This window comes from Macaca thibetana, chromosome 7 (genome assembly GCF_024542745.1).
Source record: "Macaca thibetana thibetana isolate TM-01 chromosome 7, ASM2454274v1, whole genome shotgun sequence".
Taxonomy (NCBI): domain Eukaryota; kingdom Metazoa; phylum Chordata; class Mammalia; order Primates; family Cercopithecidae; genus Macaca; species Macaca thibetana.
In genome coordinates this window covers 123,398,483-123,424,990 of record NC_065584.1, presented here as the reverse complement: position 1 = coordinate 123,424,990, position 26,508 = coordinate 123,398,483, and the positions used below count along the sequence as shown (strand labels likewise).

At 39.1% G+C, this 26,508-nt stretch overlaps 1 long non-coding RNA gene across 1 annotated transcript in view; it reads left to right on the top strand.

Annotated features, from left to right (window-relative positions):
- The first annotated feature begins 1,425 nt into the window (after positions 1–1,425).
- The window catches only part of LOC126957927 (uncharacterized), a 118,420-nt gene continuing 93,337 nt past the window's right edge, over positions 1,426–26,508 (top strand). The window contains exons 1-2 of the long non-coding RNA XR_007727018.1: positions 1,426–9,854; positions 13,156–13,215. This is a non-coding gene — a long non-coding RNA (uncharacterized LOC126957927). The remainder of the gene's footprint in view (positions 9,855–13,155; positions 13,216–26,508) is intronic.

Here is a 26,508-nt window from a genome sequence, read left to right as displayed (position 1 = left end):
TGTACTAGTTTACATTACCACCAGCAGTGTAGAAGTGTTCACCGATTGCCGCATCCACGCCATCTACTGTTTTTGATTTTTTTTATTATGGCCATTTGTGCAGGAGTAAGGTCATATCACATTGTGGTTTTGATTTGCATTTCCCTGATCATTAGTGATGTTAAGCATTTCTTCATATGTTTGTTGGCCATTTGTATATCTTCTTTTGAGAATTGTCTATTCATGTCCTTAGCACATTTTTTGATGGGATTTTTTTTTTCTTTCTACTGCTTTGTTTGAATTCATTGTAGATTCTGGATATTAGTCCTTTGTCAGATATATAGATTGTGAAGATTTTCTCTCACTCTGTAGGTTGTCTGTTTACTCTGCTGACTGTTCCTTTTGCCATGCAAAAGCTCTTTAATTAGGTCCCAGCTATTTATCTTTGTTTTTATTACATTTGCCTGTGAATTTTTGGTTAAAAAATCCTTGCCTAAGCCAATAATCAGAAGGGTTTTTCCAATGTTCTAGAATGTTTACAGTTTTAGGTCTTAGGTTGAAATCCTTAATCCATCTTTAGTTGATTTTTGTATAAGGCAAGAGATGAGGATCCAGTTTCATTCTCCTGCGTGTGGCTGGCCAATTATCCCAGCACCATTTGTTGCAAGGGTGTCCCTTCCCCACTTTATGTTTATCTTTGCTTTGTTGAAGTCCAGCTGGCTATAAATATCAACTTATTTTTATTTCTATTCATAGTAATTTATTGTGTAACTTTATAGTATTTGGTGGTAGAAAGTTCTCTTCATTATTCTCCTTTATTCTAGATTTTACAGATTATTCTTCTGCCTATATTCTAGTTGAATTAAGTAATCAATTACTGAAATTCAAATAAAACGCTAAAATTTTTGGTTTGAATCTTGTTAACGTTGGAGATTATTTTATAATATTTTTGTTAACTAGGCTTTCCAGTCAGTAATACAATATGTCCTTTAATTTACTCAAATTTTCTTTTATAAATCCTGGGAACACTAACTTTTATATGAGTATTATGCATTTAAGGTTATGATGGATAGTGTACATTTCTGATTGCTAATTTAATAGCTGTTTTCCACTGTAATTTATAAGGTTTGGAAAATAGTAAAGCTATTGATTTTTGTATATTTGCAACTACATTTTATAGGTCTCATTTTTTTCAGATGGATATGTATCTTTTTGTCATATTTCGTTTATTTTTTTCCTTTTAAATCAGAAATATGTGTTAAATTTTATCAAGTGACCTTTTGGCATCTGTCTAGAATCTGTGCTGTCAAATCCTGTAGTCAGTAGCCACCTGCAGCTACTGAGCACCTGCAAGTGGCTGGTCTGAATTGATATATGCTGTAAGTTTAAAATCAACACTGATTTCAAAGACTTAGTTAAAAAAAAAAAAAAAAGCAAAGGGCATTTCCCACTAAGTCAACAAGATTCTACTTATTTCTCTTGTTCTGAATTATTTAATGATGAATCCACAGCATTTTCTTTTTGCTTACTCTCTTCCAAAAATCAATATATAATGACTTTCTATAGTCACTAGATTGTTACCTAGAATGGACAAACCTCATAGGTTAGAGATATAAGGGGCCTGACGCAATGTAACTATATTACGGTGATTTGAATTAAGGATTAACACTACATTTTAAAAGCTATTGTGTGTTTGGCTTTTAAGCATATGTAAAAAAGGACTAGGGAGATATTTTTGTTTGGGGCATTCTAGTCATAAATATATAGCTACCATTGATAAGCTTGGGTAGTTTACTCCCTAAATCCAGTTCATCCTCCATGAGATTAGACTGTACAGACTCTATTTATCTTAGTGACACAAGCTGACCTCATAGTATGGAAGGTCTGGAGGACATCTCAGCAGGACAGCCATAGAGGCCAGGATATCACCTTACCTGTGAAGTAACCTTCTGGGTCTTCCTAGAGAAGATGCTGCCCTGCTTTAGGTGAAGCAGCTTTCAGAGGAAATACCATCAACTGGTTCATTCCCAAGAGACTCCAGAAGTCTAAGAGGGGCATATAAGCTGGCTTATATTTTTATCACCTGTCTGCAATCTTATAGATCTCAGCATAAAATTCTACTGAACGAGTAGAGGAAGAACATAATGCGTTCTCCTCTAGAACTAGTAAATTTTTTTCAGAATAATATGCCAGACTAATCATTGATGCCTTTCTTTAATGCACCTCAGAAATGCAGTCCTGTTAGAAAGGCCAATAGACATATATTGCACAAACAGGGAAGTGGAAAAGGAAGCACTGATGGCAGACATCATTGTAAAGTTGGCTAGGGCCTCTCTCTTCTCTAGGGTCTTGGAAAGTAACCTGTAAACATACAAGAGTGCAGGTGTTGCATATTTGGGAATATTTATAAATAGCTGAGAAAACAGCATCAGAAAGAAACTCTAGAAAGGCTTCAGAAGGACAGGCATTCTGGTCTTTTCCCATGAAACAGAGCAATTTCCTCACGCTAATGGAGCCATCACCTAGCTCTGTGCTTCTCTACTGTGGCTCCACATAAGCATCACCTGGAGAGTTTCTAAAAGAGACTGATGCCCAGATCCTACCCTCACCCACACCAAATAACTCAGAATCTCTGAAAGTGCGTGTGGGCACTGATATTTTTGACAGTTTCCCAGGGAATTAGTACATGGCTGGACTTAAAAGCTGCTCCAACTGATGGAACCAGGATATAAAACATAAAAAATGAAAACAATATGATAAAGGGAAATGTTTTTGTTTTTTGTTTGTTTGTTTGAGACGGAGTTTCACTCTTGTTGCCCAGGCTGGAGTACAGTGGCCCGATCTCAGCTCACCACAACCTCCGCCTCCTGGGTTCAAGTGATTCTCCTGCCTCAGTCTCCCGAGTAGCTGGGATTACAGACATGCACCACCACGCCCGGCTAATTTTTGTATTTTTAGTAGAGACATGGTTTCTCCATGTTGGTCAGGCTGGTCTCAAACTCCCATCCTCAGATGATCGCCTGCCTCGGCCTCCCAAAGTGCTGGGATGACAGGTGTGAGCCACTGCACCCGGCCGATAAAAGGAAACGTTTAGTAGGCTAGTTGCCATGTAAAGTACTTCCTTGCTTTGCCTTTTTTTCTCTTTTCTTGCATGTCCCTGCTAAAACACCATTTCCCTGTGTGTATATTTTCCCAAAGCAGGTATTCTGTTGGTCTCTTCTGCATTCTTCCTTCTGGTAACAGGATAAGTCAGTTCTCTGTCTTTCAGCTGGATGCTGTCATTCACTTTCAAGGAGTCAAAGGGAAACTGTAGCCTTGTGAAGCTGCATGGTCCTCTCCTTGCTGACCTCAGACATAGGAATCATGGAAAGAGTTAGAGAAGTAGCTACTTTGAGGGAAGAGATGAGGTTTCCCCTATTTTTTTTAAGGTTGGCAAGCTTCCAGAACAGGTTTATGAACTCTTTATTTGTTCATAATAAACATCTAGCTAACAGATACCTATATAGTGGCAGATCTTGGCATGAGACTCACTTTTCTTTTAAGAGGTAACCTCGCTAACCTCACATTTCTTTGGCAGCTACTATAAAGAACAAAAGAGTCGTGTATGGCCAGATTGGTGAGGTCAGGCCACAAGGCCAGACTTATGTCAGACCCAGTAATGTACCTTTTGAAACTGTTTCTGTGTTGGATTTTTGTCCTGGATTGGAACTACCTGCAATGAATGAGATCCAGTTTTACCTGCAGTTGTGATAGAAAACACTATTTCTCCTAGTCAACTGTTTCTTATGGGAAGAAGAAATTATTTAAGGAATTCGAGATTACTTACCCCTCCAGCCTTTTGCCTCTGACCCTTTCATCTGTGTCACCTCAAAAACACTTGTAAATAAACAGCTGGGATGGGATGTTTGTGTTGAAAAATTATAACTGACAAGAAATTTCCAAATCCTGCTAACTCAGCACGGTACTTTATTGAAGCTGCTTCTATTCTTTCTGTTGGTTGATTCTGCACATTGACTTGAATTTACTTTAAACCCCATTATGGGCTCAAGTTTATTGAAAGTTTGTGATATTCAAAGCATAAACAATCTTTACCTGTGACAGTGGCACTTGCTTCCCTCCCCAAGTTTTTTTTTTTTTTTTTTTAACTTACCACAGCATCACCTCTAGGTATTTGTGACCCACTAATCCTATTCTGGGTGAATTTTAGAAAACCAAGCACAATATATCTGGATTCTCATCATTCAGGAAGTATCCTGGACTTCAAATGAAACTTCTAAAGGTATGTTAGCAAAGTAGTTATTGTAATGGAACAGAATAAAAGAAGTAAAATTTCTTTTCTCACCAGTTCTTAAAAATCAAAAGCAGAAACATGTTAAATGTGCTTTGTGATGTGCTGTGAGTACTGACTGCTTGCTTCTGTTTCTGCTCATGATCTCTCCCTGGTTAAAAGAGGCCGGTACATGTCATACATGGTCATCCAGAGAGGCAAGCATACTGGGAAGGGAACCTAAAGATGATCTTCTCTTGGTTGTCTGGAGCATTGGGGTCTTATATGATCCTTTTGCCACTACATGGATCTAAAGAGAGAGGTTGGCCTGGCTCTGTTTCTTCTCACTATCTCATTCTCAGGTGAGTGTAGGGCAACCCACACATGAGGAAGAGGAATAAGGTACAGAAAGCCTGGTGCAGCGCTAAGAGTGATAGCCTGGCTGGTCTTATGTGTGCATAGAGGAAGTAAACATCTGTGCTGTAGGATTGCAGGAGTATTGTGGCTCCCCACATAAATGACTACTGAAACCAACCATCAGAGCTTTACTTCTGTTGCTTAAGATTATGACTATGGGTGCTCCTTGACTTACAGTGGGGTTATGTCCTGATAAAACCATTATGATATTTTCAATGTATAAGTCTTTCTAGAGGTAACCCCACGTAAGTCGAGAAGCCTAGTGAATGGGTATGACTTTTGCACTATGGTTAAGTTGAAAAATCCCAAGTCGAGCCATCATAAGTTAGGGACTGTCTGTACTATGTAAATATCTCTGAGACAGGAATAAAAGTGGGGTTGGAGGGAACTAACATTTGAATATTTACTTTGTGCCAGCACCTATTCTCAGTCTGTTAGAATTTGTACTTGCTACTCATTTAATTCTCACCACTTTTTAGGGAGATACTATCCCCACTTCTAGAATGAAGATATTGAGTCTTGAAAATACTCAGTAAGTGGTGGACTAAGGATTTTGAAGTACAAATTCTCTGACTCTGGATGGAGTCCATGATATTTAGGAGAAATACACATAAAGCTGTTATCAGTTATTTATAGTTTTGTATTGATTTGGAGAGGAATTAGCAGCAATTCTGACTTGAAGTGTGTGAGAAGTAGCTTGTTATCTGATAAAGGAAAAACCTAAGGAAGCTGAAAACAACGCTTGGCTCCCTTTTAGTCTTGCCCCAGAGCCTGGTAGGGCTTTCCACCCTTCGGGGCTTTTACTTCCTTCACTTTCTGCTGCCTGATCCAAATAGATTTGTTCTAAGGGGAAAAGCTCATTATATGAAAATAGCAACATCAAGCAAGAGGCTCTCTTTCCTAGTATGCGCCTGAGTAACCTTGGGGATATATAAGCACTTAGTAAATTAGGCATGAATTTGTGATAAACAGCCTATAGCCTGTCACTGTGTAACAAGGATTTGGTAGTTGAACCCACTAAATATTTTTAGATGAAGAGGCCAGAAAGGTGTCAGAAGAGGTGTAGAAAGTGCCTCATGCATTTACATATGTGTCACTCTTTGGGTATATTTTGAAGTTTGGAATAACAGACATGGTTGACCTCTTCAGTGGAGCAAACCCTGAACTTGGAAGGAGAAGACCAGTGTGAGAGGCCCAGCCCTGCAACCCACTAGTGCCACCACTTTCAAGGAGTGGCTGGAAAAGAGAACAGATGCAAATCTGGGTGCTATCACATACAAGAGCTGTAACCTCTGGGTAATTTTACCTAATCTCTTAGTTTCCCCATCTCTCATTCTCATAGGATAATTAGGCTCTAAGGAGAGAATGAATGCAAATGTTTGACTACAGTTCTAAAACACCTTAAGTACTCAGAATTGGTGGCCTGCGCCTCCATTTCCCTCCTGTGTAATATTAATCATAACAATTGGAATATACAGCTGAAAAATACCATACATGGTAAGGTAAATTTTATAATTCCTTCCAGTTCTAATGTCCTATGAAACCACAGCCTTGCTTACAATTCTTACTATCTAAACCAGACTCTTGAGAGATGCTGAAGGCCATTCCTACAAGGGCTAGAGGTGAAAGCAAATTGGGCCTGGGGTGGCGGACCAGTGGTCCCTTTACTCAAATCTAGCATAGCTTCAGACAAAGGACTTTGTAATTTCAGACCAGCCTGGGGTGTCTATTTTCCATGAATAAAAATACCAGTGCATGATTTTTCTTGAAACTCTATCAACTAGTTGGGCCTTGGAATTCATCATGAACCACAGGAGGGAGAAGCTCAACGTAATGAACAAGATTTATAGTGATCTGTTCTCCTCATTTGGCCCCTGTATCTACTGTGCAATTTAAGGAAAATAACTGCTCTTGCAGCATATTTGGATCAAAATCCGTCTAGTGAAGATAGTGAAAAGGCCAGTATTGAACATCCAGGATTTAGGATGGGGCTGGCTCTGTATCTATGTGCCTAAGGATACAGGAACAGAGACTAGAAACAGCCCATGATTAGGATGCCCATGAGCCACTGGGTCTGCACCAGAAGGTCCTGCAAGCCATTTCAAAGCACAAGTGCAAATGAGAATTCTTAATACTAAATAAAAGCAACCAAACTTTTCCTCATCTCTAAGTCCTGGTGGGAAAACTCAAGTCTGAAGGATACAATTGCACCCTTACATGTCATGGGTGCAGCTCTGAGAATTTGATGCTATAGATCATCTACATTTGACAATAGAATGGACCAGCTAAAATGGCAAAGAAGAAGCTTGGTGAGCAGTTTAATCAGCTCTTATCTCTCCCCAGTGCAGAGGTGGGGAGACTCAAGATGGTTATGCAAAGAAAATGGCCATCCTGAAGGCTTATGCAATTTTTTTAATTTTTGTTTTTTGAGATGGGGTCTTGCTATATCACCCAGGCTGCTTCAAACTCCTGATCTCAAGCAATCTGCTTCAGCCTCCTGAGCAGCTGAGACTACAGGTTCATGCTACCAGGCTCCACTCTAAAGTCTTGTTGAATAACTGAGCCTCACCCTCATTGCATGAGGTGTGAAGTTCAAGTGAATTACCCATTTCACAGGGCTCAGTATGGCAGAACATGCTAGGTGTTTTCCTGCACATTCTTTCATTCTCACTAGCACCTCAAGTAGGCAGTAGGGGAGGCAGGGTGGACATTGCATATCTGAAAGTAATGAGTTCACCACTGTGGCTAAAACAAAGGTAGGAAAATAATTGTTTAAATAGAGTGCTTTGGAAAAGATTAAAAATGATGCTAGATTAAGAATTTGTGCTTTTCTGAATGAGAAGCCTTTGAAAAATTTTAGGATGTGAACTGGAGTGAAGAAAAGAGAGCTATCTGACTTTGGCATATAAAGTGATGTAGAATGGGGAGGAGGTTGAGGTTAGGAAGACTAGCTATGAAACAGTGTTGATAATCTAGCCATGTGCGCTGACAGTGTCTCTTTGGGTGGAAAAGAAAATAAAGGGACATGGCATACTGAATGAGCAGGGGTGAGGCTTTCCTGGGTTCTTTTGTTTAGGTGAGAGACAGCAGACTCTGACCGATGAGGCCAGCTTCCTCCCTCTATAGAAGAACCTAAAACAAAGACCATGGACTTCATATTCACCTGAGGAAGGCAGACAGCTGGCCAAGATAAGCGCCTCTCCTTCAAAACAGGGCAGAATTTCATATCATGATTACTAGACACAACCCTGAAGAGGCCAATGGTTCTGCTAACACTGGCTACCCTCAAGGTAACAAACACTGCCAGCCAGGACTACCTCATCCTAATGGATGATTCCTGGAGAAGACAATGAAAAATCTCCTATTCTCCATAGTACCATAACTCCTACCCCTAGAAATGTCTAGTTTCCCAACATGCTACCTCCTTTGCTTCCAGACTTCTGGGGAGAAACTTCTTTCCATTTTACCACTTGCAGAAACCCCAGTCTCAGAGAGACAACAAGAGCTGGACTGTCACCAGGGCTCAGATAAGTCATAGCACTGACAACAGGCAAATGAGTTAATAATCATGTTAGGTTTCTATGATTAGTGACAGTGTATAAAGATCTTTTAATGTCAAAGTAGTTTGTGGAACAGAGCAAATTTTCAAATAAACATTTGTTTTTTTTCGTATAACTTTCTCACATTTAAAAGTCAAGTATGCCCTTGTAGTGAAAACATCCATTAATGAAACAAAAGCAGTCATGAGAAGAAAAACAAAGTGCTTAGTATAATTCCTGCTTCATGGTAGAAGAAATGGTACCCATTGTTTTCATGACTTAGGGTGATTTAATGCAATTCAAGAGCAAAGGTCCAATTTCTTTTAGACAATAGGACTAGAGCTTGTGAGAGAATTTGGGGTTGAAATGATGATTTGAAAGTCACTTGCATAGGACGGTTAGTAGAAATTATCAATGAAGGTTTCCATACTTGTGTGGAATTTGTATATTTGCTAAGAAAGCAGAGGACTCAATCCCACCTTTTTTAGGATATGAAGGACGTGGAGGAAGTGGATACAGGCCAGGAGCTGTAGGGAGAAAATAAAGACAAAGGCCTCGATGATTGGGAAAGAGAGTCTTGAGAGGCCACAGAGGAGAGCAGTTCTAAGAGGACTCTACCTACCATTAATCATGTCTTTTAATGGCGGACACTGGGAGCTATGGCCTGGCATGTGCAGTTAATGAATCCAGAGCTTCCAGCCCACAAGATTTCTGCCATTGCTTAATCTTGTGTTTCCCGGGCCCTAGATCTGAAACCATAAAATGTGCAGTATTTATTTAGCATTAGACCAGGTTCTGAGGATGCTTTTTCTGGAACTGTTTTGTGACCACAGAATTAAAAAGGGTTTTGAGATGAAATGCTAGCCCTGTACCCAGGTTGGCCTGTCATTCTTTCCATTGAAAGCCACTGGTAATATGGCTGCAAGATGTATTTTGCCCATTTTTTAAAAGCCATTTTCTACTTTCTACTTTCCAACCACCAAAGTATTTGGGAGTGTCATAATTGTTTTTCTCTTTGGAACTTTAGAAAAGATTGTTTTTTATGATAGAAATAGCATTTCTTTAATTTTTTTTTCTTTTTTTAATCGCCAGTGACTGCCATACCAAACCACAGTCTTGGCTCTTTATATTTCCAATTCTAGCTTGTGCTTTCTGGCAAATGATTGTCACAGGACTGGCCAAAATATTTCTGAGGAGTTTTATCTCAGAGGATAGTCAGATGAAAGACTAAGAAAATGAAAATGGACTTAAATGCATTGATTCAAGTAAAGCATTTAGAATAGGCTGTGGCACATAGCAAGCATATATGAGTACTCGTTATTATCACTGTGGCATTCTAAGATAATGTAGCATAAGAGACTGGAATAGAACAAGACCATTGTCCTTATGAGAGAATAAGTGTTCCATAAGAATTCAAAACAAATGATGATCAGAATTTAGAAGACTTCCATGAAGCTCTTAAAAGGTGACCATGGGTGATAGGCTAAGCATGTAAAGAGATTGACCAGTTGGCAGTTGGGTAAGCTTACCTACAAAATGTATCATGGAATGGGACGTGGAGGAGTTTAAAGTTAGTTATTAAAACCCAGCTGTAGAATCCACATACTTTGGACATGGTTTAACAGTAACTGAAATATAGAGGTGACTGGAAAGTAAGTATTGAGATCCTGTAAAAAGCATGGTGTTCAGGCATTTGCAAGTTGTCAACAATGTGGAAAGAGATAAATGAGTTTCTAACCAGGTTTCTATATTTTTCCTTTTACTTAATTACTTTCAAGTTGTCCAAGTTCTCTTGCATTAGAGCAATGTGATCAGAGCATTTATGAATAAACAGTCTCATTTCTGCAGATCAGTTAGTAAATATTTAAACACCTATTTGTATAAACACTTGCTCTGAGACATGTGAAAATCACTACAATAGATGATTTGGGTATCAAACATAAACTTCTATATAATTCTGATTATTGCCAAGGATATAAGGAATGCATCATAGGATATTAGATAAAGGAGGGAGAGGGCGTCCTCCCCACAAATTTACATGCTGACAATGGCAATCTAACCAATGACATAATATGTCTAAGACTCTTTGAAAAGAATTGGGAGAACCAGACCAATGTTTAGTAAACATTAAGGGAATAGGGGAAGAATATATGAGATGTTTCGAGTTAGTGAAATTTCCTGAAGACTCACCACACACACACACACACATTAGTGATGAGAAAATATATACAGCCACCAGCCAATCTAGTTTACTTCCTACCAGGAACTCTAGCAGCCTCAAGAGCCCATTCCCAGGCTGAAATTCTGCAAAAGAAACAGCCAGTTCTGGAGGGGGAATGATTATAGCCCAACCCTTTGAAACAACCCCTAACCCCATCATTCCTACCAGCCATCAGAAAGGATAGTAAAGATTTTATTTTAAAGGAGGGTTATAGACATATTTTCAGACCAGCTAACACAGAGGTGAAGAGGTGAGAATACCCAAATAACCTTTGGGACAGGACAAAGAAGAAACTGTTCAATGAAGAATAATATTCATGTCAGGAATTTGGAAGATGAGGTTGCAAAAATAGGTCAGAACCTAATAATAGCTTAGAAATGAAAGCTCAAAGTTTCTCTTGTCGGCATGGGAAGTGAGTAAAAGATTTATGAGCTAGAGAAGGGATCAGACATTAAAAGGTATGTGTTTTATGTATACTTTTTAAGGACAAAGGTACTAGTTTTCTGGTTGGTAATGATGGGATAGACTGCAGTGGAAGGACAACTTAAGAAGCAGAGAAAACAGGTTGTTGTGACTGCCATGAGTCATGCACAAGGGCTGGTTATGCCATAAGGCTAGAAATAAGAGATCTTCTTAAACTAAAATTGCATGAGTGTTTTAAAAAATTACTTTTACTTTTCATTAGGAACAAGACTCAATCATACATAATAGTAGAGAATATAATAGAATGACTTCCCAAATACTTCATACCCTAATTATCAATATTTTGTCCATCTTGTTTCATTTATCTCCCTCCCCCACCGCTGTTTTTACATGTGTTTAATTTTTTATTTTGAAATCATTTCATGCTAAAAAAAAGTTGCAAAAATAATGCCAAAAATTTCCATACACCCTTCAACCAGATTGCTCACATGTTAACATTTTACCACACTTGTTTTAATATTTTCTCTCTTCTTTCTTTCTCTCAAGATTGTTTCTCTGTGTGTGTCTCATTTTATTGCTCAAATTGTCCCAGATTTGGCCAGTGAGAGCCCCTGCAAATCGGCTTCTAGGTTCTTCTGACATTTCCCCATTATCCTTTCAGTTCGTCCTTATTTCTGACACAATACATTGTTCCAGGCTCATGATATACTTTCCATGTCACAACCCTGGAATCAAACATTTCTCCAAGGACCTCTGGTTCTTTTTATTGAGAAATGATGTATAGAAACAAAAATATGGGCATTAGGTATACTGATTTTTGCTGCTAGGCTATCTTAATAAACATATCTAGAAAAAATACTATATAGTTGTATCAATAACTATATGTATATCTATTTCCATATATAAAATCAAGAATTCATACTGAGACCTTCAAGTTCAATCCAGTACCATAGGATTTATTCTAGCCTTACTCCTTTCCTAATTTTAATTTCCTTTTCTCACAGTGAAAAACCTGACTGTTATTATCCACAGTATAGCTAAAATCACACTTTTAATGAATTATCTATAGAATTCACTGGTAGCTTTCTCTCTTTGACCTGGCTACACTTGGTTTCAGTAGAGAAGAGGAAGAAAAATGCCCACAGCAAACAACAGTTGACATACATATTCCCCACATTTTCCAATACAAAGGCAAACACAGAGTGAAATGATGTTTCCAGGGCAGTTAAGGACTAGTAACCTCACATCTGTCCTTAGATGGGAGTTTATTTTCTCAGACTAAGTCTGGGCTTGACATTCCAGCTGCTTGCCCTTCCACTGCAGAGGGATATGAAGAAGTCTGCCACCAGCCGCTAATGGAGAAAGCAGCTGCCTCTAGAGAGAGGATGAGCCACACTTTCCAATCCCCTGCCTCCCCATCACTGCAAACACAGCGTGCACAACCACACACAAATGAAGGGAAAGGGACCCCTGTTTGTTGCTAGGAAATCCTATTGGAAGTGAGAAAAGTCTCCCTGTAAGCAAATTCTTTTTTAGCCTTTTTTTCTTTTAAATGACCATTTGCATGAACAATAATTCGAGCCTGATGATTTTATTTGTGAGTGGTTGTCCATGTGAATTTGTGCAGTTTCCTGAGAAGGTGGGTGAGTGATCACATTATTTTAGGAAGTTTGTTTGCAGAGTCTTAATTCATTGATTAAACACATGGTTACTGAGAACACTTTGTGTGTCAGCTACTGTGTTAGACACATGAAATATAGATACGATCAGAGACTCAAGAGCACATGGTGTAGTCACCAGGAACAGAAGTAGGACCTCTTTTCCCTAAGGGATTAACCATTTCTGATGGCTTTAAAGCAACCACCTGATATGGTATGATGTAGGTAATGCTTAGCAGCTTTCTCTAATTCTTAAGTATCTCCCTGGCACTTCTTATGATATCTCAAGTTCCATCATTAGTTCCATAATCACTTTTTGTGATTCCTTCCTAAGAGCTTTGTGAATTTCTTATAGAATTTCTTACAGCATTTCGTATTAGTATAAACACTTTGGCAGGATATTTGTCTTAAATCATGACAGATGATATATTATTGATATTATTTAGCAGTAAACTTAGGGCAAGGTCTTATGAGTAGAAACTCATAAGAAGGAAGGCAAGTCAGTTGGAAGTTGAGGGCAGGGGATCCTAGCTAACACTATCAGCAATTTCTTAATCTTCTGTTTATAAAAACTGGTCAGCTGAGAACAAAAGCTGTTACCTCTTACAATATATAACCTAAAATATGTGTTTTGTCATTCCATCTGAAAAGGATTATGAGGAGTGTCGTCAGGTGCTGTGAGGCAAGAAGAGATCGGAAACTTAGACGCAGGTACTTTCCCCCACATAAGTTAAAAGTGATTGCTTGTCATATACTTTTTCCCCAAAAAACTCTACAATGAACCTATATCACTCTGCTTTCATAATGAGGGAGCACTCCAAAAGGAAGACCTAATGCCACAGCATGTGTTGGTTAGGATTCTTGATGGCAGTGACATAAACACAGCTCAGCCAGCTTAAGGAAGATCTACCTGCCAAACTGAAAAGAATATAGCCACAGCTCTGATGTGAGACAATGCTTTGTGGTTCTCTCAGGTTTGTGAATTTTTTGTGAGTAGAGGCAATGACTGTTTGTATAGGGAACAGTCACTTGAGTAGAGAAAGGCTTATAATGGGCAGGATTACTGCCCATTATAAAAATCTGGATTTCCTAAACTCAGGGTTCCTCCTCAGTAATGGAACTCACTGTGAGTCCAAGTGTCTCTTGGTCCTCTTTACATCACCATTTGGGAAATGGGACTGGAGGCACTGGCACCCTGGCTACTACTATTGTTGTAATAACAACCTTTGTCTCTGAGCCAAGTTTCATGTCTTCAACCAGCATCCATGAAACTGTGGCAAGTTCACTTGTTAGTTTGCAAGCAAAGTAAAAATCTCAGACCCTTCCCAGAACTTATCAACTCAAAGGATCAAAGTAAATACTAACTACTAGAACCAGGATCTCAAATTCATTTCCTTAAGGACTCTCTCTCACCATCCCTTATCCATTTCTGTCTATTCCTGTTTGGCTTTAGTCTCTAGACATAAAAGAGAAATGGCTTTTGTCAATCCCAGATTTACAGTCTCTCAGCTCAGAAGCTATCTGTGCATCTTTCCCAGAGAAGAACTCTGATTGACTTAATTTGGAGCATGGCCCCCAGGATCTATCTTTATTTGACAAGTATACCCATGACATATTCACTAAGAGTATATTTTTGGAACATGTTCTTGAACATGAAAATTCTTGGGAATATAGGTTCTAAAAATATGAACAACTTAATGAAGAAGTTATTAATGTCAATTACTTATATTCAAAACTTTACACTCATACACCCTTCAATTTTACTTCTCTCTCTCTCCACCTCATTATTCAGCTACAACAGAGAGTTGGGAAAGAGAAATAAAACATTCCTAAAATGACAGTGAAGAAGGTAAAATAAAACTAACTGTGAAAGTTAGAAAAAAAGTAAATTCTATTTACTTTTGAAATGGTTATTTGGAAAGTGGATCATTCTGCAAGTTGGTTCTAGACAAACTCATATAGAACCCTCCTTTCCACTCCTGCTCTGACCCCTGCTGATATTAACTCCTTATTACTACACATGTCTATTTCCCCAATAAGCTCTTGAGAGAATAGAGATTTCTCCTTACGCTTCACACAAAGTATTTTCTACAAATAAAACTTTTTTAATGTCCACAAAAAAGACACTTACTGGGCTCTTCTTGTAAGCGAAAGGTCTTATAAAGCAGTGATCCCCAAACTTTTTGGCACCAGAGACCAGTTTCGCAGAAGACAATTTTTCCAGGGCAGCCAGGGATGGTTTCAGGATAATTCAAGCACATTAACTGTACACTTTATTTCTATTATTATTACATTGTCACATATAATGAAATAATTATACAATTCACCATAATATAGGATCAGTGGGAGCCCTGAGCTTGTTTTCCTGTGACTAGATGGTCTCATTGAGGGGTGATGATACACGGTGACAGATCATCAGGCATTAGATTTTCATAAGGAACCCATAACCTAGATCCCTCGCATGCACAGTTCACAATAGGGTTCATGCTTCTGTGAGAGTCTAATGCTGCTGCTGACCTGACAAGAGGCAGAGCTCAGGCAGTAATGTGAGTGATGTGGGGTGGCTGTAAATATAGATGAAGGTTCACTGACATGCCTGCCCTGCTGCTCCCTGCTGCTGTGCAGCCTAGTCCCTGACAGGCCACAGACCAGTACGTCCTGGGGGTTAGAGACTTCCGTTATAAAGGAACATAGGAAGACAAAAAGATTCCCCAAATCCTCATTTATATTGTTCTAAACAATTTTTTCTGTCTAGTTTGAAAGAAAGAATTGCCTAAGTTCCAAAGACTTGAGCAGACTTTATTTTCTTGCTCGTTAATTCTCAGTTTTAAGAAACTGCTAAAAAATAGAGCTCAATTAAACTAATTAGAATAAAACATCCTGTTAAATTATGTGAAGATCATTGAGATCATATTAAAATAAACTCTGTAACTTCTATTTGAAAACACCTTTCTTTGGTCATGTACCTTCTCCTGCCAATTTTCCCCCAAATTGCTTACTGAATTTTTTAGTGAGTCTTTAATTTCGATATTAAATAGATGGTTATAGCTTGGTGTTTTTTTGTCTGACTCTTCATGCTTATTGCTGCCTTTTACCTTGGTAAAGAACCAAGAGAGGCCAAGACCTTGAAATGAGGACTCTGGACAAAGACGAAGGAGCCAGTTTGGCTTTTGCAGGGCCAGTGAGTCATGGTACAGTCACAGATCCCCACGGGCTGAAGCCCATTGGCAGGCCGGGCCTCAGCTTCTGTAGCAGGTAGGCCAGCCAACTGGATGACAGGGGATTAATATTACTAGTCTTGGTCTGCTTTCCTTCAGTGGAGTGCTTTCGGTATATATATGTATATATATTTCTTAAATCTGTTTTCAAATGATGATGTAGCTGATGGTGATTTTACAAACCGTTATCATACTTACTAGAATGGCCTTAGGCAGCATCTCCTGACTACTTTGAGCCCCAGATTTCCCTGTAAATTAAATACTTAAATAATTCTAATTATGTGACCTTTTTCTAGGAGTATGTATATCAGCCACATTTAAAAAAAATAGCATGGGACAATTATGGATTACATTAAGTCGGACCTATAGATGTAAGTTTCTGGAGCACTTGGAATTGATTCCAAGGACAACTCCTGTAATTGACCCAACCATCTTTTCTTACAATAGATAGTCTAGTATGTGATGTAGTGCAGGGAAATCCCAAGAGATACCTTCTGCATCTGCAACACAGACATCTGAAATGCTTCCATAGATGACACACTTATCCATGGAAGTATATTGTTCTTATTGACAGAGAAAATAAAATTCTGTTTGGGGTTCAAAGCTTTTTTCACTCACCTCAGTAAAAACAGCCAAGAAATCAGTGTGTCTCATCTTCATAGATTTACATTTAAGAGCTTTATTGATTTTGTGTGATGTTAAAATTCTGAAGGCCTGAACAAAAGAGATACGTTATTTTTTTACCAGTGTAACTAGCCACTTAGAATATTTTGATGGTAGTACAAAGCAAATGCTTTGTTCTGGAATAAATAAATAGCTTTCTGAGAGTTCCAAATTTTGGCTAATTCTTGATCCAAGCAAGCACAGTCTTTTCATTGACAATGGAATAGAAATGTGTTAGCAAATATTAAATGCATCAATTTTCATAGTTTGCCATTCTTAAAGATAGACAGATTTATAAAATATTCTAAAAATAAGCCTCACAGAATTATTAAGAAGCAAATAACAACAACAAAAATAACTGGTTGGGGAAAAATATGTAGTAAAGAGAAGAAACTCAAAAAGAGGAGGAACAATTCAGTTCTCATGATGAACTATGAGAGATAGTTTTCAAATGCTCCTTCAGTTAAATCAATACAAATCCAATAATTTTTGCAAACTAAGAAATCTTAACAAAAGGCAACTAATAAAGGATGAGCCCAACCTAATAACAATCAAAACTTTTGAGGAGTGGACACAAAAGAGAAAACTAGCATATTATATTAACTCCTTTTTAAGATTGCATATAGAGTTCATGTATTCTTCACTGTCAAGATTAATCTGGACATCTGATGAACATTCTCAGTAAGTGTTGTTTAATAATACAGAGGCAAGAAAAAAAACTTCTGGCCAGATAATGTAAGACTCAATTTGCTTAAATACTACTTAATAAACCATCAAAACAAGCTAGGTGGGCTGGAATGAACCTTTGTTTTCCTGTATAAATTTGAGATAAACTTTGATAAGATATTGATATTTTTATAGGCTTAATATTTGTGACTTTTAAAAAGTAGAGGTTGTGTCTTCCCTAATATGGATTATGACATAGATAAATAAAGGGGAAATTAGTGAAGAATTCTTCTCTGATTGTGTCGACTTGTTCCATGGAATGCATAATTCCAGTTCATCACAATTGACATACATAAGTTAAATTTTATTTTTGCACTTTCTTAAACTTCTTGTTTTTATTATCCTCTCTTTTCTTCTTCTAAAACCCACTTTTCTAGATATGTATCCTCATTCCTATATTCCCAAAGCATTTAGTTAGCCAGTCATTATACCTTTACATTGAGAGCACTCATAAGGGAGGAGCAGAGGTCTCTGAATGACTGAAGAATCCATAGTATTTCCTTCCAAAGTAAAATCTCTTTTCTCCCTAAGATTCTGTGCCAATAAGCATGTGTGATATGGAATTGCTGAAGCTTAATGGATAGAATGACCCACGTATGTCAAAGCAAAAATGCTGAGCTCAGAGGTGGCAGGCAGATAGTGTCAAATCCAGCAGGCCACTAGATAACCCTGTCCTTAGTGGCCTACGAAGGGAGGCCGATTTCCCTTCTGCTTTCTGCCCATAGACATGCCATTCTGTCATCTTCCCTCATCTACTTTATAGAACACAGCTGCCCATCAGCTAGCATTGCCCTGCTAAGCCAACCCAGTCTTTCCCAGTGGCAATTTTAGAGCTAGTGATCTTATTTTCTAATGAAAAGACCTTAAGCTCTGAGTCAAATACGGGCCCTGCGTATTGTTTTTCTGGGGCAGCATCTTCTGGGCGCATGTGTATGTACCTCTCACACCTGCACAGCGTTGCCTTTCCCAGTTCTAAGAAGAGGAAGCCAAACTCCACATGAACACTGGGCTGAGAAACAAGGCAGGGAGAGCAGACAAGCCCTGGTGAGGTGTCTCTAACGCCAGGGCACACATGGTACCCTGGGCTGTCCAAGGGAGGTGTGACACTGTTTACCAGGGAGAGTGGCTGTGCAGCCTGGCTCCCTACGCCCTGTCTGGCCTATGAAATTTGATCTCAATCACAGAAGGCAAAAACATATTCCTTTGACCACAATTCACATTCCGTAGGAGGAGACAGGATTAGAACATTTCTATTCTTGCCCAATGCTGCTAAATTTAAAGTCAATTTAACTGTTCACTGCAGTCTTCCTTCAAAAGACCAAAAGCAAGCCTCATTTTCTGGTGGCAAAATGCTCTGGAACATCATCATGAGCTGTGTTGTTGCGCAAAGGAAGATGACAGGTCACAAAAAACAGTCTTAAGCTCACAGTCAAGGCTGCTGCTAAACACCACCGCTTATGCCTTCATTCTTACTCCCATCCATTTATGTCTCAATGTATGTATTTAAACAATAATTTCCTAAGCTTGCATTATATTAGAATATGAAGGTGAATGAGGCATAGTCCCAGGCCTTGAAAGGCAAGCAGTCTAATAAAGACAGGCACACACAGAATCAAATAGAGAAAATTCTCCATCAAATTAAATCTGGGGTGCCGATGGCTCCTCTCTCCTTTTCACTTCTGCATCCTTCCTCAGCTGCTCTCTAGAGTCTTTCATTTCCTGTTTACTCAAGGACCCTCCTTATCATTTGAAAGGCAACTCAGAAGTAACTGTCTAGCCTTCCTCTTTCAGGAAGTCCATGTGGATTTACCACGTGAGACACAGGAAACATTTTACGGTTGACTTCAGGATTACTTTCGTGTTTTTCAATCTTCCTCTCTAGGCTTGAATCTCCACTCTCCTCCCCTTTACAATTTTTAAAACCAATTTTCTTCTGTGACAAATAATTTCTTTAGGTTATATTTAACTTCTTGAAGATATCAGCATCTGAACTAGTTTTTCAGCCTCTCGTGCCATTCGGGATTTTCAAGGACTTCTATAGACTATCGAGCTTCTGCGGACTCATTTACATTGACCTCGTCAGATCTCTGTGACAGGCATCTACTAGAAAAGCTCTTCTTCCTCCATTCAGCCTGAGATCAAAGATCCCTGGAGGGAAACATGGGCAGAATTGTGGTAGTTAAGGTCTGTGTTTGGAATTAACTTTTATTTCTGCTGGCCCACCAGGTTCAGGGTGCTAATTCCTAAGGGTTATTTTCCTACCTCTACTTGAAATAATATTACATAGTATTATTTTATATAGGTGAAAAGGCCAGACTCTAGGTCTAAGGAATGGCTCTGAGCTTACTGCTCCACCTGTACCTATATGATCAGTGCCATCAAATGAAGGAACTCAGGAGCCCTCTTTGCCACCTCCTTCCTCCAGCCTTACCTTAGGGGACTGCTTGAAGACTAGTGAGCATCCCTGCCTGTGACATCACGTTCCTCCACCCCTTAGCTCCAGTGGCTGGAACAGGAGGCTAAGCATCTCTTGGGCAGCTAGTATTTAAAGCTCTTTGCTCATTTCTGTATGTGTGTCCTCTCCCCAGAGAAAAAGACAGCAAATCACCAGGGAAGAGGGATGAGAGATTGAAGAATTAGAGTTAAAAGTGGGGTTTGGAGAGGGTTACAGCTTAAGGAAACTTGAAAAATGACCTCTTAGAATCCTAGGATTGACTAAAAAGCATTTGCCCAGGGGGGAAAAAAAAAAAAAAACCTGAGGAAAGAATTTAAGTTACTTGGAGTTTTCAGCAAAGAATTCGACGATTCTAAACTGTGGTGATCTGTACCAGGAAGGAACATGTCCCTGGCCTGGTCTCCTGCATCCTGGGGCACCTGAAACAGGAGACTGAGATCCCAGCATATTGAAATTACATTAACTGAAATGTTATTTTCTTTCCATGGAAAAATTATAGCAAGGAGATTAAGGTATGATTAAGTGCATTTCAAAGGAAAATAAACATTTATTGCAATAAATAACCATAAAATAGATTTAATAATACTCTAAAAATACTTTCATAAATTGGAAAAACAGTGAAACTTCTTTTTCACCATGCCTGAATTTTCACAGAGCATTATATGAATGATTAGAGATATTCACCACTAACTCAGGGGCTGTGTGGATTCATGGCATGGCTCGCAGCTGACCACCTCACATCTCTGGGACTCCAGGTCTTTCTCTGCAAAATGAGATACTTCTTTTCTACCTTCTCAGAAAGCATATTCTGAAACAAGTAACATAATAAAAGGTTTTATCTCTTAGAAAACATGATGCTCACAGATACATTTTATTTCTATACACAACCTTTTTAGCCAACAATTCTAAGTATACCCTCATTGTAACTCCCTGATACACACACACACACACACACACACACACACACACACACACACACACACAGAGCAAGAAGTTGCAACAGATCCAAATAAAGTTACAGAGAAAAAAATATTGGAATGGGAGACCAGACTCAATATCAGTTCAATAGAACACAGTATATTTTAAACAACAGCACACTTCATTAGGTCAAGATAAACACAGGAGTTTCGAAATTTAGAGCAGGCAGGCCGGGCGCAGTGGCTCACGCCTGTAATCCCAGCACTTTGGGAGGCCAAGGTGGGTAGATCATGAGGTCAGGGGATCGAGACCATCCTGGCTAACATGGTGACACCCCGTCTCCACTAAAAATACAAAAAATTAGCCGGGCGTGGTGGTGGGAGCCTGTAGTCCCAGCTACTTGGGAGGCTGAGGCAGGAGAATGGTGTGAACCCGGGAGGTGGAGGTTGTAGTGAGCCAAGATCATGCCACTGCACTCCAGCCTGGGCAACACAGAGAGACTCCATCTCAAAAATAAAATAAATAAATAAATAAATAAATAAAATTCAAGCAGGCAGCAACCAATATATTTCCCCTCAACTGTGTGGAGCCACCATACTGTCTGTGAGCCATCTCAGAATATATCGGCCTCCTTGGCAACATTCCCCACACCAAATACGATCTCTCCTTTGCAATATCCTTTCCAGGTCTAATATATGGCACCATTATCACCTAGTGTTTATTTATATGCTGCCAGTCATCACTTCTGGCTGGACTGTCAAAAGCTCTGTCTGGAGAGCTTTTGAAAAATATCTTTCCCACCATCCACCCACAGAAATTCAAGTTTAATTGACCATAGATGGGATACAAGAAGCCTAAGTTTAAAAGGCTCACCAGGTGATTCTAATGTGCTTGGGATCAAACACTGGTTGAACAAGAGAGAAGCTTTCACTTATCCAGGTGGAGAGAGTGAAAAAAAATGTATTGATGCTCAAAATATGTACCTCACTTAAGGAATCACTCTTATGCAAAACAGGCACAGTTGTGTCCCTGATGGCCCAATGTGTAACTCACCGTGTTACAAGTGAAATTCTGCATTTAATTCTGTGCTTTTGGGCAGGCTGACCATATCCCTCAAACTAGGACACTTCTGAGAGAGAATTGCATAGGTAGAACCAGCCAAACTGGGACACCCTAATTATAATAATAAGTCACCCTAATTATGGTAGATCTTTCTAAATTGGGAAACATTTACAGACTTTTGGGATACAACTTATTGCCCCAGAACAAATTAGTTTTCTCATTTGTAGAATGGTAAGAATAATACTTATCTTACAAGCTGGATAGATGTTTAAATGGAGACATTTATATGAAATGCCTTTGTAAACTTTGAAGTGCTATATATATAAACTTTATATACTATTTAAGCAAAACAGTTGCCATCAGAGAGATGGCATGTCTAGAAAGTGTTAATATAGGAGAACTGACAATTATTATTCAAGACCCTCTTTTCTTCTTCAATCCCACTGCTAAGTTGGAAGTCAAGCAAGCCAAAAGAAGAAATCCACAGATCCCTTTCAAAGGCACCCATTGTCCTGTCATGGGAGGTGTTACACACCTAACTTGTTAGGTGCCTTTTGCCAGATATTCTGGTACATATTTCTTAGGACATCAAAGAGAATTTACAACTGCAGGATGATAGTTGCAAAAGTCTTTAGTAACTATAACCATTACCAAACCAACTATGCTTTACAGATTAAAAGACAATGTAATTTAGGGAAGGAAGGGCCTTCAGAGATGCTCATCACTGCTAGCTTTATTTCCTTGATTGTTTCTTAACCTTTCTCATTCTCAGTTTTCTTATGCAAAAATGGAGAAAATGATGCTCTCTTATCCTAAGGTTGTTTGTGGATTGAAGTGGGAATATTTGTGTTTAGCACACGGAAGGCACACAATAAATGACAGCTGTTGTTATTATTATCATCTTGACTATCAGTTCTTGATCTGCTCATTAACCCATGAAGTGAACAGTGCAGAAATAGCTCTGACAAAAAGCAGAAGAGAAGCAGAAGAGGAGGAGAAAGAAAAGGATAATCATTCTCATTTTGCAAATGTGGATGGATACTGAGGCTTGGGTTTATTAATAGAAGCGACATGTCCTGTTGTATCCAGAGAGCATGCTTGACACAAGCCTGGCTGAAGGATCTCATCTGTTGTGGGGCTGCACATTGATAGCATAGGATAGCAGGTGCCACACAGAACCACCAACCCATTTATGGTAACCATCACCATCCTCTCTCCCGTGGCCCTGTCCTTTGAGATTATTTTCTTAACCTCCCTGACCATCCACATTTTACATCCACATCATGCAATCCTTAGCATTTAACTATGAGGTGGAATGTACCCCAACACATTTAGATAATTTATTTTCGGTGCTAAAATGTTTTTATAACCTAACCTAGATTAGATGGAGCCTTTTCCTCTTTTCCAATGCAAGAGAAGCAATTGAAAGAAGTGGATGTGTTATTGCGGGCGCAATGGAGCCATTGAACTGCAGTGCAAAAATGCAGTAAGGGATACAGATGGAAGAAGAATGTCAGGAAAAGACAGCAGAGGTTCCATAGCTAAGGTCAGAAGGGACAAGGAAAGAGTGCTCCTTCTCTGCCCTATCCCAGAGAGATAAGGCAGGTAACAGGAGGGCATTGAGGTGGAACTTTATGCAATCTAGGGTTCTTTGCTTTGGGCGTTGATGTATGCCTTGCGAAGAGATATTCCTGCCTCTACTTCTTGGGAGGAGCTGGGTGAATGGATGTTGTTGCTAACACCCCATCTACCTGGGTCATGAGTTTCTAATCTATGTCTTAAAAGATTGGTGGGTTTACCAACCAAAAGTTTGTTATCAAGGGCTTGAGAAGAACAAGTCACTAGGTCCTTGTAAAGAATCTTTCACTCTTAACTTGAAATCCCAAATCTCAAAATAAACATGAAACTAGGTTTCCCATGTGGCACAGTGCCCTTTAATTTTCAGCTCACTAGGCTCTATAAATTTCAGCTTTTGAATTCACAGACAACATTTGAATGGGTAAATGAGTTCACTTGCCCTGAGATCTGGCTGCAAGGTTTGGCACCTGATATGAATATGTATCTGAGGACAGTGTTGGGAGAAAGCTTCCTGACCCCAATCTTAATTTCTCCTTTGCCTATTACTTTACTTGTGTATGGTTGCTTAAAAGCAGCACATATTGTGGAATGTGAATCCTACCATTTCTGATGGAGTATTCCTCCGATAAAAAAGTAGGGTAGGGTAGGCAAAGCCAGTTAAACAGTCAGCTTGGCAGACTCCAGCAAAAGAGCTACTAACAAAATATTGAGATCCGTGGAAAGATAAAGTGCACAGAGTTGAAGCACTGACCTCTACACGTTCATAATCAAAATATGAAGGTAGCAGATCTAGGATTTAATACTCTCCTCTTCTCTCATTTTCTCTTGTTTCCTTCCCATTTCCTGCCCCCTACACTCCACAAACACACACATAAGACCTGGATGACAGCTTAATGGCAATTCCATACCCACTTTTAATCTACCCAAATTGCCAGGTTCCCACTGCCATATGCCAAGGTGCCAGTGAGCTTTCTGGTGCCACCCAGCAATTCAGAGTGGTTACGATGGTAAGATGAGAGCTGTGCTTCTGCTACAGTTGGCCTCACAAACTTCCTTTGCTTATGGCTTCTTAACTGCAATAATAAACCCCTTGGAGTGCAAAAAAAAAAAAAAAAAAAAAAAACCAAGGAATGAGGAAGGGAACCCAGACTAAATATGAAAAGAAGAAAATAAAACATCCATTTTCAAATCATAAGACAGGAAAAAACAGGGGCAGGAACTGGTCGTTAAAGATATTGTTTTTATAGGACTCGTGGCAACTAGAAATTCGCTTTATGTATAAAAGACAAATACATTCATTGATTGGAAACTGAATAAAAATTACAGCATTTCATTTCTGTTTTCTTGTTTTAAATTATAAATTCATTCTTGTCTTCATAACATTTTCTGTGATTTGGTCACTTTCTATTTTGACTAGTGAAAGATTCTCCTACAAACTTAGAGTATGAATTGGCTGAATTGTACGAGTGGAATAGAGGAAAACCTCTCCTTCACTCACCCTTTTATATTTAGCCCTTTCTTTTATGTGGCCCTTAGAGAGCTACCCAAATCCTTTCATTATCAAGTATGAGACCCTTTACAATTTCAAGGGTAGCCAATGTCCCACCACACTTTCAGACCCCATCTCAGTTTCGTCCTTGGCCTCGGTCTCATTTAACTTCCTTTGTTTTCATCTCCTGTTCTTTCCCTTGGCAAATGTTGATGTGCTAGGAATATAGCAGTGAAGAAACAGAACAAAAATCTCAGCCATTATTTAAATAGGAGAGACAGGCAATAAGGAAAATAAATACAATATATTTTGTTTCATGGTGATAGGTTTAGGAAAAAATAAAACGAAAAGGTGAATGGTTGTTGTGTTTGCCTGGGTGGACTGTGTTGTTAAGGACTTCCTCCTTGAGTAAAGCAAGCCCTATGACTACTGGTGGTCGAAGGGCAAGTGATACCAGGATGCTTGTTCTTTTGTTAGTTCTCAATCGACACACAAGCAACTTGACACCAAACAGCTGCTTGACACCAGATCAAGGAACAGTGATCTTGTTTAATATGCTTTGTGTTCACCGTGGCAGGCATTGTGAGGGAAGTAAAAAAGTAACAGAAATAAAAGATAACTTTGTTTTTATTTTGAAACTCCAAATAGATTCCACTTTCTTGAGGGTAGAAATCAGCAGCATGAATCATTATATGCTTTGAAAACTTCATAGAAACCATGCTGTAGAAAAACTGTGCCACAAGTAGGACATCGGAGAAGGTTCCATCTAGTAGCTCGCTTATGATCTAAGATCTGAGCTTTAAAAACCGTGACATGGGTGACTGGAAAAGGACACTGTAGATGAGGAGAACAACAGGGCTCTGTAGTCCCGAATTCCTCAACACAGTTTTAAAATAGTCTACGAGCCAATGCATTTGGAGCTCCAAGATAATTTCCAATTTCCAAACTTGTCTCCAACTCGCTCTGCCACTTTCACCCCACCATACATTGTCTCCTTTCTTCATGCCTAATTTTCTCTTTGGTAGTTTGGATAATTATGACTTCAGTACTCAGGATCATGGTCTTTTCAATGTTATTTTCCTAAGAACTTTATGAGCACCAGGCTCTTCATAGGCTACTGAAATGAAGAAAGCTCTTACCCTCCACCCCAGGAGCTGCTAAGCTGCTAAGTGAGCTAACAACTATCCAACGATGGCATATAATGCTCACTCTTTCAAAAAATGTGTTCTCCCTTGTTTTGTTTTCCCAGAAGAAGCCACATTTCCAGACTCCTTTGTAGGTAAAGGTAGCTTCAGCTGTGGCCAGTGAGGCATATTCCAGAACTCTTGCCTAAAATTCATCTTTAGTTGATTTCTACTTCTGGTACAAAACCAGCCTACTTAGGACAAATAACTAGAAAATTAGGCAAAATACATAAAACAAATCTTTCAGACATTGAGAGAACAGGCAGAGTGGGACTGTGATCACTGAGAAAAGGGAAACAGAGGTGAAGCCTACTATTGCCCTTGCTTTCTGCCTGTAGACAACTTCTGGAAGATGGCAAAGGCAGGAAGATCCCAAGCAATGCAAAAGAAATGTCACTAAGCTGAAAAGACAAATATTGAATTTGTGGGAGGCTGAGGCAGCCAGAATTTACGGGCAAATTATTGGAGAGTAACAATTTCTGCAGAGAAATATGCATAAAGGCCCCCTTAACTATGCATGGATGCAACAAAACTCCACAAAGTTGCACAAATAGTAACTGCTGAGGAAAGAAACTATGGGAACTGTAACCTGAACAACTCCTAGAGTTTAAGCAAGGTTAAGAGATACTCAAATCCCTTCCAGCAGAGCAGAGAAACCCATTTAGCCTCAGGGAAGTCAGTAAAGAACCTAGAGAATCATGCATTGATAGT